Source organism: Pagrus pagrus, assembly GCF_965226575.1.
Source record: "Pagrus pagrus genome assembly, chromosome: 14".
NCBI lineage: Eukaryota > Metazoa > Chordata > Actinopteri > Spariformes > Sparidae > Pagrus > Pagrus pagrus.
Window position 1 is genome coordinate 31,446,097 of NC_140198.1, and position 11,888 is coordinate 31,457,984.

Consider the following 11,888-nt stretch of genomic DNA (forward strand, 5'->3'; position numbering starts at 1 on the left):
AGTGCTGGAGAAAGACAAACTACACGGGCACGGCAAAGCCTAGAGTGAAACACCCGGTCAAACTGCATGTCTGGGGCGGAATTTTGCGTTGTGGCCCCGGCCCGCTTGTCATTTTCGATGGTGAGTTTGAAGCGTGTATATGCATATAGTATAGCCTATGTAAATTAAAATGTTGAAATAAAACATTATTTCACCCGCAGGTATTATGGACCGACACTTCTCAGTGGAAGAGATCATCAAAAAAGTGGCCAGTCCATACCTAAGAGAGCGGTTCCTTATGCCCACACACAGATTCTTCCAAGGTAGCCTAACAATCTCTTTTTCTAACAATCCTTGCCATGCATACAACAAAAGCAATGTGACGATGATTAGGCTGCTCTGATTTATCCTTTGCTATCCTTTTTTTTTCAGACAATGATCCCAAACACACTGCATGCAGTGTCAGAGACTGCATTCAGAACGAGGGGATCAACTGGGTGAAAACACCAGCAGAGTACGTTAGTTATTGTCGTAATATAACCTAAATAAATATTCGGGATAAATAAATAGCAGGAAATAACAGTGCTGACTTGTCCATGTATTTCTTAGGTCGCCGGATCTGAACCCGATCAAGTTAGTCTGGGCTTTAACATTAAAGGGAGCACCAACTGGCATGTGACTGGCAGTCAGTGAACATTACGGCCAAGGGATCTCCTCCTGCGGGGAGACTGCTTCAGGGACTCACTTTAAATAACCTTCTGTATATCCGACTACTGTGAAGCAGCTGATTATGTATTTTAATAAAGCTAGAGAAAACTGTCTGACATGACGTGGCGTCGTTCTTCTTTCTATAAGCCTGTTGTAGAAAATACAAGGAATAGAAAGCACAAATATTTGTGTTAAATTCTGACACCACAACTGTAGCGTACCGAATATCAATAGATGATAACCAGAAAAAAAAACGTTCTATTGATCTGATTTACCGGCTTTCTTTCTGCTTGTAATGGTTGTTTATGTTCCACCTTCTCGGGTCTATTAAAAGTAATGAGCTTAATAGACACATTAGCACCTCCATTCATCTCTGACCAAATACTGTATGTGTGCTTGTGCATATGTATGTAGATACTTCACTTACAGTAAGTAGGCTACAGTAGCCTTCTCATTGTCAGGCAAAAGCACTGCCCCCTACAGTACTTTACAGCTGTTCAACTTCAATTCTTTGAATAACCTGAAAATCGGTTCTTAATAGCTCTCCTCTCACACACATAGTTCACAGTTTTCAGTTCACAGAATTGTTGTCCTAAAAACACAGCATCCCTATTTCGTTCAGTAAAAATCCTCTCTGAATTATGGAACTGATTAGAATCATTTAGGTGGACGCGCCGCTGCACGTCACGGCGCTTTACAAAATGAATTCAAAACCTCTGGTCCGCTTCAGCACTGAGCTGAGGACAGCGACACAAGAGCCACAACTAGGCAACAGAGTCGCTGTCCTCAGAGCGTGGGGGTGGGGGGGGGGGGTAGATCCAGTGGTTTAGTCTGCGTGATACGCCAGTATACGCCCTATACTCGCTAGATTTCGTTTGTTTTACCTGTTTTCATTGTCAATCCTAAGCAAATATTTATTATAGCAGCAAAAGGAAATGCGCAATAGTAAACCCACATTAGGTTCTCAAATCAGCTGCCACTCTGCAGGGACGGCGCGTGTCATAAGCCGTTGGAGACAAATATGTACACAAGCAGGAAAGCTGGTGCCGCGAATTAATGCTCATTAGCTCATGATTTGCTCAAACTTGGAGCCATATGTGATCATAATGATGATGAGAAAAGAAAACACATTAACTAAAGGTACAGCCTATACTGAGATTCGAACCCATACTAGCAGAAGATTCTGCTTACTGAGGGAGCTGCTCTACCAGGGTAGCTATACATCAGTCATAATGCTCTCATGTGTCTTATTGATCACCGACCCGCTGCCCCAACTGACACACATCAGCGTCTGGACATACGTGCTGCTGTCATGTCTTCAACCTAAAAACTGATCTTTATAAATTTTTTCGTTGAGTAAAAATCCTCTCTGAATTATGGAACTGATAAGAATCATTTCTTAAATGCTTGTATGGACGTTGAATCTTCTGTAGGCTGTGCGTAATTGTTTCTGCCTCCGCTTAGCCGTGGCTGCAGCGAGCGAGCGAAATCACAACCTCAGATGTCTTTAGGGTATCAGATATTATTATAGGCTATTCGTATATTTAAGCAACATCCAGTCAGGCCGTGATATAGGCTCACGGGGGCGGACTGGGACAATAATTCAGGTCTGCAATTTTACCAGTAAACAGTGATATAGGCTCACAGGGGCGGACTGGGACAATAATTCAGGTCGGCAATTTTACCAGTAAACAAATGTTCCTTAAAAAACAACTAACGTCCATATTTTAGCTCTACTGTAAAACAAAGAAAGCACAAGTGATTATCCAAGGTCACCCAGATAATTGAGGTGTCCCACCGCTGTGAAACAATCAGTCTGAATCAATCTATTACGGTTTAGCAGTCCCCCTCTCCATTCACTCTACCTGTAGCCTAAAACAGCGCCACTCTCCATTGCAGCTACATTGTGGTCAAATGTGGAATTGTCCCAAAATCATTTGAGCTGCAATTCAGTACTATGCTTCCACCTAGTGGCTACAGTTGTCACTTAATTTCACGCGTTGCGTGAATCTCGCTCCCCGCGAGTGAAATGGCCACTTTGAAGTAGTACCTACTGTATAGAAGAACATTTGGCCTCCCCTCACCGTCTTCAAGATTTAATACACTCAGGCCTTTCCATTAAACGCTCCAAACTAAAGCTGGGCCCCATTATGTCGTTCCTTTTGACTGTGTGGCACTCAGCGGAGAGGGTGACCGGCTCTATGTTGAAGTAGCATGCACAAAGTCCTATTTTTCATAACTACTCTCTACTCACTGGCAGGGTACCTTTTTCTTCAGGGAGTGGAGTGAAAGAGGGGTTAACGTCTTGTCTGATATCTGTGATGATGGGGGTCTGAGGCTATTTAATGATCTGCAAGCTACTTATGATATACCAGGTGCATCTTTTTTCCTCTATTTGCGACTAAGATCTGCGATGCGTGCGTACGGTGTGCCCTGGGGTACTCCCCTCCCCACTCACAAGTTACACACATCGTTAGATGTAGGAGTAAGATCGAGAGGCCTGATTTCTGCTCTTTACTCTTTTTTACTAGTATCTTATTGTGGACCTCTGGCTGGTCAAGTGTGGACCGGTGACCTTGATCTACCCAGTGGTGAAATATGTTGGTTCACTGTCTGGAACAATTTAGATGACACATCAAAGAACCTTAATCATAAACTTATACACTTCAAACTCATACATAGAATGTATATAACGCCAAGAAAGAGATACTTCATGAAGCTCATACATTCGCCTGTTTATAATCTATGCTCTCTGGGTCGTGTGGGATCATTCTTACATATGTACTGGGAATGTCCTGATGTGGCATCCTTTTGGAAATTAGTATCTTCCACTTTATCAGATCTATTGGAGGTAGACAAACCGTGTTCTCCTCTGCTTCTAAATGACACCTCACCATTGAACCTGTCCTCTACTTGGACCCGCACCCTATTAGCGGGGTTGACTGCAGCTAAGAGAATGCTGGCCTTGCGCTGGAAGCCCCCACACGCACTCACACGCACTCAGTGGCTACAATCATTTTTGAGCATACTCTACATGGGGTTGTCTGTAGCAAGAATGCATGGAGCTAGTCAGAAAACAATCTGAACCTGGACCTCTGCAGCAGCAGTTAAATATTTAAGAAAAATGTCTTTATTTGTAATTTTTGTAATTTCTTGTTTATTTCTGTGCACTTACTTTGGCCTACAGGACACTGATATGACCAATGTACTATGTGCTGTACCACTATTTGTACTGTATGTAACGTAGAAGATCATGTTGGGACACTGAGGGAGGGGGGTTGTCGCTATTCTGGGGGGGTATTCTGGAGGGGTGGGTAGAGGGAAGTGGATACTACTTGTTGTATTACTGTCTTTGAATTGTGTCATGCCCTTCTCTTTTGAAAACAAAAAATAATTGATCACAAAAAAAAGATCAGATTACTACGCCCACCTCCTCAATCATAGATATAGAAATATAGACACGGCATTGGCTGCTGGATTGTACCTCAACGTCGCCGCCATATTTGACTGGCAAGACTCACCTGTACACGAATACAAATAAACATGGGAACTGTGGTTTTTCTGGGTGAAAAGCGCTATAGCATTGTAATTCAACTGGTTTTGAGAGTAGTAAAAAAAGAGTAGTAATAAACTGTTGATTATAAAAATGGCTCATTGAAATTGGTTGAGAAATTCAAATGTTATAGTGCTTTTTAATCATAAAAAACTCAGCTCTGCCATTTACTTATATCCATTTACAGGCCAGTCTTGCCCAGTCTAATATTGTGGCGAAATTGATGTATTGCGGTAAAGAACCAAAGCAGTCAGTACAGCATCTACGTGTACATGCCTTTTTTAGGCAACATTAACACCTCTGCCTAAATAAGAGCTTGAGTCCCTGTGAGCTTCAATAGATTAAACAGTGTTTAAAAGAGAGGTTTAACTGAACTTTTTTTTCAGGTAAATACTGGATGTAATTCTGTGACAGTGAAGAAGAAAGAACCTCAAAAGTTGATCGTTAATCAGTTCTACAACATTCAAATGCATTTTCAAATGATGAATGCAAATACAGAATTTTTAAATTTGAATCTTTTATAGCACTAAAATGTTTTTACACAATTTTTTTTATGGTCCGCATTGTTACAGCACAATTGAAGTATTGTCTGACTGAATAGTTTGTATTTCATAGAACCATCAGCAGAGGAAACTATTGCAGCTGATGAGGGGGATAACGTTCCACCAACACACAAGAGACGCAAATAACCATCAGGAGAGGATGGAGCATCTGGAGTCGGTGCCGTGAAACCTTCTTCCAAAGGTGAATTTTGAAACATTTTCATTTATTTGGAGTAACATGAGTAGATTTGGGTGGGTAAAATAAATTTTAAAAAAGATGCGTACCATCTTTGCACGCCTCGGTCTGGTGGCACCCTAGTACATTTGGTCAAGTAATGTATTTAATTACAAATTTCAGGTACTTGTACTTAAATTGAGCCTTTTCTTTTCATATTACTTTTAAAGTTCCACTCTACTACATCTTAGAAGCAAATATTGCACTTTTTACTACACTACATTTATCTGACAGCTATAGTTATTACCAGTTACCCTGAAAATCTTTTTTTTTTTTTTGCACAAAAATAAATGAAAGGCTTACACAATTTGGTTTGTTATAAATTCAAGTATTCATCCGTTTTTACATATATTGCTTAAAGTTGATTCATCAGTTGATTGACAGAAAATTAATTGATAACAATTTTGATAGTGGTTTCAGTTATTTTTCCTGTAAAATCATGCGGTTGCCGCTTTACAGCTGGTATAACATTTGCTGCGTTTCCTTTAAATCATTTCATCATGTATTTGTAATAATGTTCAGGTTTGGACTGTTGTTTGGGGTGAACAAACATTGTGAAGGTGTCACCTTGGCTTCTGGCTCACTGTGACCACAGTTCTCAATATTTTCACCGATCAAAGGATTAATGGAGAAAACAACCAGCATGAAAATAACCACTGCAAACAATAACAACTGCAAACACACACAGTTGGTCCAGAGCTGGCCCATGTGTAAGTCAGCTCTGGCAAACCAGATCCAGGCCACTGGGGGGCCGTCATTCTTTGCGGTATGACACCCGAATGCAACAACAACAACAACAAGTAATGAATTATAATGCCCTGCTGCTGTTAGCACACTGATTAGCAGCAACATGGTTGTCTCTGCTAGTCACGGCCTGAGCAGAGTAGCCTAATTAGTGAGTGAATTACAGGGAGGCGTATACAACGTAGGGCTGTGATTTAAACATTTAGTGTTGCATGGTACTCGCGGTGCCAAAACGTCACGGTTCCTACACAACAGTACTACCGTGGATTACTAAACTACCGCTGAATGCGGTGCCAGTTCCCACTGTGTAGCAGGCTGCTGCTACTCCTCCCGGCTCCGTTCTCACTACAGCTGTTCTAATGTCAACAAACAGATCAGTGGTGCTGAAATTTGCGTTTCTCTTCTATAGCCTACACATTCTACATCTCGGAGGTCAAAAGCATCATTCAGTGTCATTTAAGTCGGACCGTCTGATGCAGCTGCTCCTGTATAGACCAGTAATGGATGGTTAGAAATATGTGCTTGAATTTGTTAAATTATTCCCCACGTGTGTTTGTTGACATTAGAACAGCTGTAGTGAAAACGGAGCCGGGAGGAGTAGCTACTCTGCTCAGGCCGTGACTAGCAGAGACAACCATGTTGCCACTTATCAGTGTGCTTGCAGCAGCAGGGCATTATAATTCATTACTTGTTGTTGTTGTTGTTGTTGTTGTTGTGAATGTACGGCAGGCTGTAGCCAACGATATATAGCGCAATTCATTACTTATGGAAAACGTTTCAAGAGCAACAGGCTATCAACTTACCTCCAAGTAGAGCTTAGATCAGGCCCAAAAAATCAAGCCCGACCCTACCCGAGCCCGTGTACGTTGTGTCCGAGCCCGGCCCGGCCCGACACATTAACTGTAATTATGAGCCCGAGCCCAATTTAAACCCGACAATTTTTTAATACGTGGTGTAAAAGTCAGAGTTATTCAATGTAGCGCCACTAGATGGCGCCTCCTTTTGTTTAGTGGGTAATGTAACCTGCACGATGAAGAAGAGCAGGTGTACTTCCGCTCCCCAAGGACGAAGCATGTACACTGCATTGTTTGTTTATTCAGAACGGAATGGATCGCAAATGAAAAAAGTAATTATTAAAAACAGGGGTCTACAATATAAATGGCCCGGTGGCCCGGACGTACTTTTAAAACTGTCAGGGCCACCAGAACGCTCCAAGCACTGGCCCGGTGGGGCCAGCATGGATTAAAGTTCTCCGTCGCTACGACGGATTTCCGTCATTCAAACGTAACAGAGGCGACTTGTGAGATCAATGCAGATCTGAGGAGAACTGTTGGCTGATGTTTATTGACAGATTGTCACACTCTACAGCCAATTGTATCGTTAACAGCGTGTGCTCGCCTGACCAATGACAGTGCAGTGACCCACACGGGGCGGGATCTCAACACGGAGCGGCGCTAAAGTTTAGCTGCTTAGCTAGCAAGGACTCGTCGTGCTGCTACGTTATCAACTGAGTTTAGTCAGCACATGAGAACTTGTCTGACACGGAGAGTCTCCTGTTGTGTGCTTACATGTGTGAAATAACTATAGTCTGGACTTTGTCTGCAGTGTATCTGTGTAAACGGCTTCATTCAGCATCTCTCCCTCCCCTCTGGCACCGTGAGTTACCATGGTTACAGGAACGCCCTGAAACTTTATAATGATGATCAATAAGAAGTTTTTGGTTAGTTTGACTGTACAGAATCATGAATGTAGCCTGATTGTAGCTCAATGCTGAAATCTTGTATTATAACATATACAGTAGAACAAAGCCTCAGAGCTTCTTTGATTATTAACAGTATGTTAGTGAAGGCAGAAAGGTGATAACTCGCCATCAGACTGACAAGGCTGCAAAAGTTGCTGCTTGTATGATGTATTTTTCTGTTAAACCATAAGAGGCTCACATTAAACAATATTATTAATAATAATAATTAATGATAATGATGATGAGAAGAAGAAGAAGTAGAAAAATAGCGTACTGAAAAGTTCTGTAGATGGTTGATTATTTGAAAGAGTAAAACTTGAGAAGCTTGGCAAAAAAAAGGCACAGATTGATTTCATAGATTGAAAATTACATTGAAAAGACAAAAAACATTTTAAGTGTGAATAGAACAGCTGTTCAGATCATCCTCCTGATGACAAACAAATAAATGTTATTAAATCAAATTTTTCTTTTTCGTTATTATGGGGATCGATTCCTGGGCCAGTGGTTACAATGGTGGGGCCAGTGATCTTCAAAAGCCATTTGAAAAGCCCGGAGGGCCAGTGGCAAATTTCCCTTATTGTCTACCCCTGAAAAAAAAAAAAAACATACACATTTGTTTGGCAAGATCTGCAAGCAGGCTGATGTGAATGTGTGTGTGATGTGGGTGTGTTACCTCCCTCTCCTGACTGCCCCTGTGTTGCAGTGGCATGCCCCTCCCTTTCGGCCTCCCCCCTCCTGCTCTCAGTAAGCTCTGTGCTCTGCTGAGCTGCTTGTGGGTTGCTGGGACAGTCTTTGGCCCAATGTCCGCGTTGTTGGCATTTGAAACAAACATCTGGATCATAGTTGATTCTGCTTCTGGCACCTCCCCTTCCACGACCTCTGTGGTGGCGTCCACGGGTATTGTGCATGCGTCCACGTCCATGTCCATGTCCACCTCCATGTCCACGTCCACGTCCACGTACATTGTTAGCTTGCACTGCTTGGTACATGGTTAAGGCTGCCGTGTGTAGGTCTTTGGTTTGTTTCTCCTCATTTTTGATTTTCTTCTGAGCGAACTCTTTCTCAGCATGACAACCATGACGTCTGATTTTTTTCAATGCTGGCTTCTTCTCACATAATGCAGCTAGATTTCACTGCTGCTGCGATGTCAGGGCGTAGTCCGTTGAGAAAATAGTTAGACAAGTGAGCTTCCCAGAGTCTGATCTGGCATAGTAGTCCTGAACATCTTCACCATCCTTCTGTTTGCAGGTTTTAATAACAGACATGTCAATCTTCACTGAAAATTATAACTTGAAAGTGTCACACAGAATTGTTATGGCCACCCTGTATGCCAAGTTTGAGTCATCATCCCAGTTTACGTGCATTCGTCCCACATCCTGCTGAGGAAAATGGCCTGAGATCTTTTCCCGATCTCCTGGACCCATTTTGAGGATCAGCAGTCTTCTGAGCTCAGTCGTGGTTGCATTGAACTCTTTACAGAACGTGAGCAGCTCTTTTGCAAACTTGGCACCAGAGTCAGCTGGTTGAGACAGATGTGACATTGCCTCTCTGATGTCATTCTCTGACCATGGACGATGAACTAAGATTGGTCCTTCAGGCCCTGATACTTCAATCATGGGCATTTGCACGGTAGGAAGTGGCGGTGCAGAAGGTTCTCCTTCCCTTAGGATGGATTGGAAAACCTAGCCTGATCTGGTGTGGTGAGGAGACAGCACTGCATCAGCGCTGGAGGTGCTGGTCACAGCAGCTCTGGTCGTCGTTGAAGTGTGGCAGGCAGTGGCATTGGCGTGGGAGATCCAGTGCTGGAGGATACTTGTGCATCTTGATATGGTGGAGCAGCCGGAGGACAGGCGTCAAGGTTAGGGTTCACTTTGACACATGTAGACACTGGAGAACAGAGAGAGGAAAGTGTGTCAACAGTATCCCTTTTTTTATTAAACCTTGGACTAGGCATGGTTTTTAAAGCTTGTTTTCTTTCTCTTTTTTCTGCTTCGTCTGTCCATGCTTTCAAAGCTCTTTTATGTCTTTCCATGTCCTCTAAGTATTTCACAGACACCTTTTTTTTTGCTTTGCTTGTCTACTTCTTCAAGACCTTTCTCATTTTTAATTGATTAAGACTGAAGGATCCATTATCTGGAAAACCATATTTTTTAACCCAAATTTCTACTGAATACTCCACTGACCATGATGTGTTTTCATATATTCAATGGATGGTCCACTAGGTGGATTTCGTTTACTGTGCTTTGGCCCCTATTATCAATGCTGCAGCTTATCCTGTTGTGCACAACTTTCTTAAGATGCGATCGTCACCGCAAATCGAGATTGTTTCCGCTACAATCTCGGTAAAAGAAAAGTTCTAAACTGATATCTCAAGAGATTACCTTTCTCTTGTCACAGTCCCAGGCTGTTTACCACAGCATTAACAAAAGTACTCATAACACAGAAAACTTGTCCTTAAATCAGTCTCACCCTTTGCCTTTAGCTTTGAGGAGGACAAAAGAGTCCCATGGAGATCACAGTGGTGCCAGTCCGGGGCCCCAGCGGTCGGTCCTCTCGTCTCTGAATATTCAGTGAGGTAGAGGCTGGAGATTTCTTTTCACCAGGATGATCAGTCACCGTCCGTCCGTGGCTCCGGACGAATCACTCAAGGGATCCCACTTCTGACACCAAGTTTGTTGTGGAAATTTGTTTGGCAAGATCTGAAATAAAGATGTTGAGATCGACTGTCTTTTAAGGGTTTTATTCTTTGCAAAGAAGGTTCTCTGTCAAACATAGTGCAACGCAGTCTGCAGGGAATGGAACAAAAAATACATTGAACAGAGGGTTTTTGTAGAATGTGTCAGAACCCCTACAAGTGAACTTTATCTTGCTGAAACAGATTACAATGTACACCAAGGTCAGCAACAGGCGTCAAAAACAAGAATCAGACGATGTTAGGTAAGAACATGCACAAAATTAATTGCTATTGTATCAGACAGAGAGCACAAAACAGTAGAAATGAATAAACAAGTACACACTAAAAATTTTCATTACAGGGATTTACTTTCTCACACTTTGAAAACCCCTGATTTAGACTAATCGGTTAGTCTAAAAAAAAATGTGTTTAGTCAACGGGTAAATTAGGAACATTAAAGCACTGGAAGAGACTCGACAGATCCCCTGCTGATTGACTGAGCAGTGTACGACACACAGCAGCTTCACAAATGGCAGCCCCCTGCTGTTGCTACAGTAGGTACTTCCATTCTTGAGAGGCACGTGAGAGTCACGCGCCTTTTTAGTGGAGGATCAATTGTATTTTCATGAGAAGCGGCAATGTGCCCAAACAACCACCAGGTGGCATCTGTGAGCAGGAGGATGACAACATACAGCAGCAGGGAGCAGTGAACATGAATGGGGAATGGACAGACAATATAATAATACAGTATAGTTTTTCAATGAGAAAAATTTAACGACGGCAGCTATACGTCTCACTCAATTTTTAGATCCTCTCGTCAGCTCCAAACACACCCGTCTGCACCGGGATTACGGACCACAGCATTGTTTTCCACACAGCAGTTAATTAACTCAGTGGGCACTGCTGCCGGTGTGTGAACGGGCAATAGCCTATGTCACTTTCAGGCTGGGCGATAAAACATAATGATATCCTGAAATAACTTTTCCTCGATAGAAATAGGCTACAAGACGCGGCCGATAGAAAGTCGATAGGTTTCATTCATTTGACAGACAACACAAACACTGATAATGAGACAGGTGACACCCTCAGCCAGCCAGGTGACGCACAGCACAACAAGACACACCGCGTCGACATGTGCTTTTCGGGCTGCTGCAGCCGTGCACATCAAAGGGACACCGCCGGAAATAAAAGAAATACATGTGGTTTTAAAATAGTTTTTTTTATGGTTTGTTTGGGACATTGAACGCTAGAACGGCCAAGACGGTCTCACAGACGTTTGGTTTTTCTTTTATAAATAAAAATAAAATAAAATAAACATTAAAACTACAGGTCTCTCAGCCCGTGACTCTTCCTAGATATATGTTTTTGATGGTTTCTGAAGTTTACAACTCATTAAAATGAAACAAACTTGATTTCTTGATTTATTATAGCAGCAAAAGGAAATGCACACAGTTATACATTAGGTTCTCAAGTCAACTGCCAATCTGCGGGGGACGGCGCGTGTCATAAGCCGGAGGACAAAAATGTACACAAACAGGAAAGCTGGTGGCAAAAAGAAAAGAAAGAGGCAGAGCTGGTCGCGGCGCATCGTTGTAGAGGAAATGCATCTGCCACGGGCAATCAGCTGCGGAAGGCTCTACCTCGCAGACTGGGAGGTAGAGCCTTCAGTTACCGGGCTCCTTTACTGTGGAACCAGCTCTGGGTCAGAGAGG

General features: G+C 42.7%; 1 long non-coding RNA gene across 1 annotated transcript; it reads left to right on the forward strand.

The window, feature by feature from the left end:
- Window positions 1–208: 208 nt before the first annotated feature.
- Window positions 209–671, forward strand: LOC311269279. The gene is made up of 3 exons (XR_014624068.1): window positions 209–302; window positions 412–493; window positions 589–671. It is a non-coding gene; the product is annotated as an uncharacterized lncRNA (long non-coding RNA).
- The last annotated feature ends 11,217 nt before the right edge of the window (window positions 672–11,888 follow it).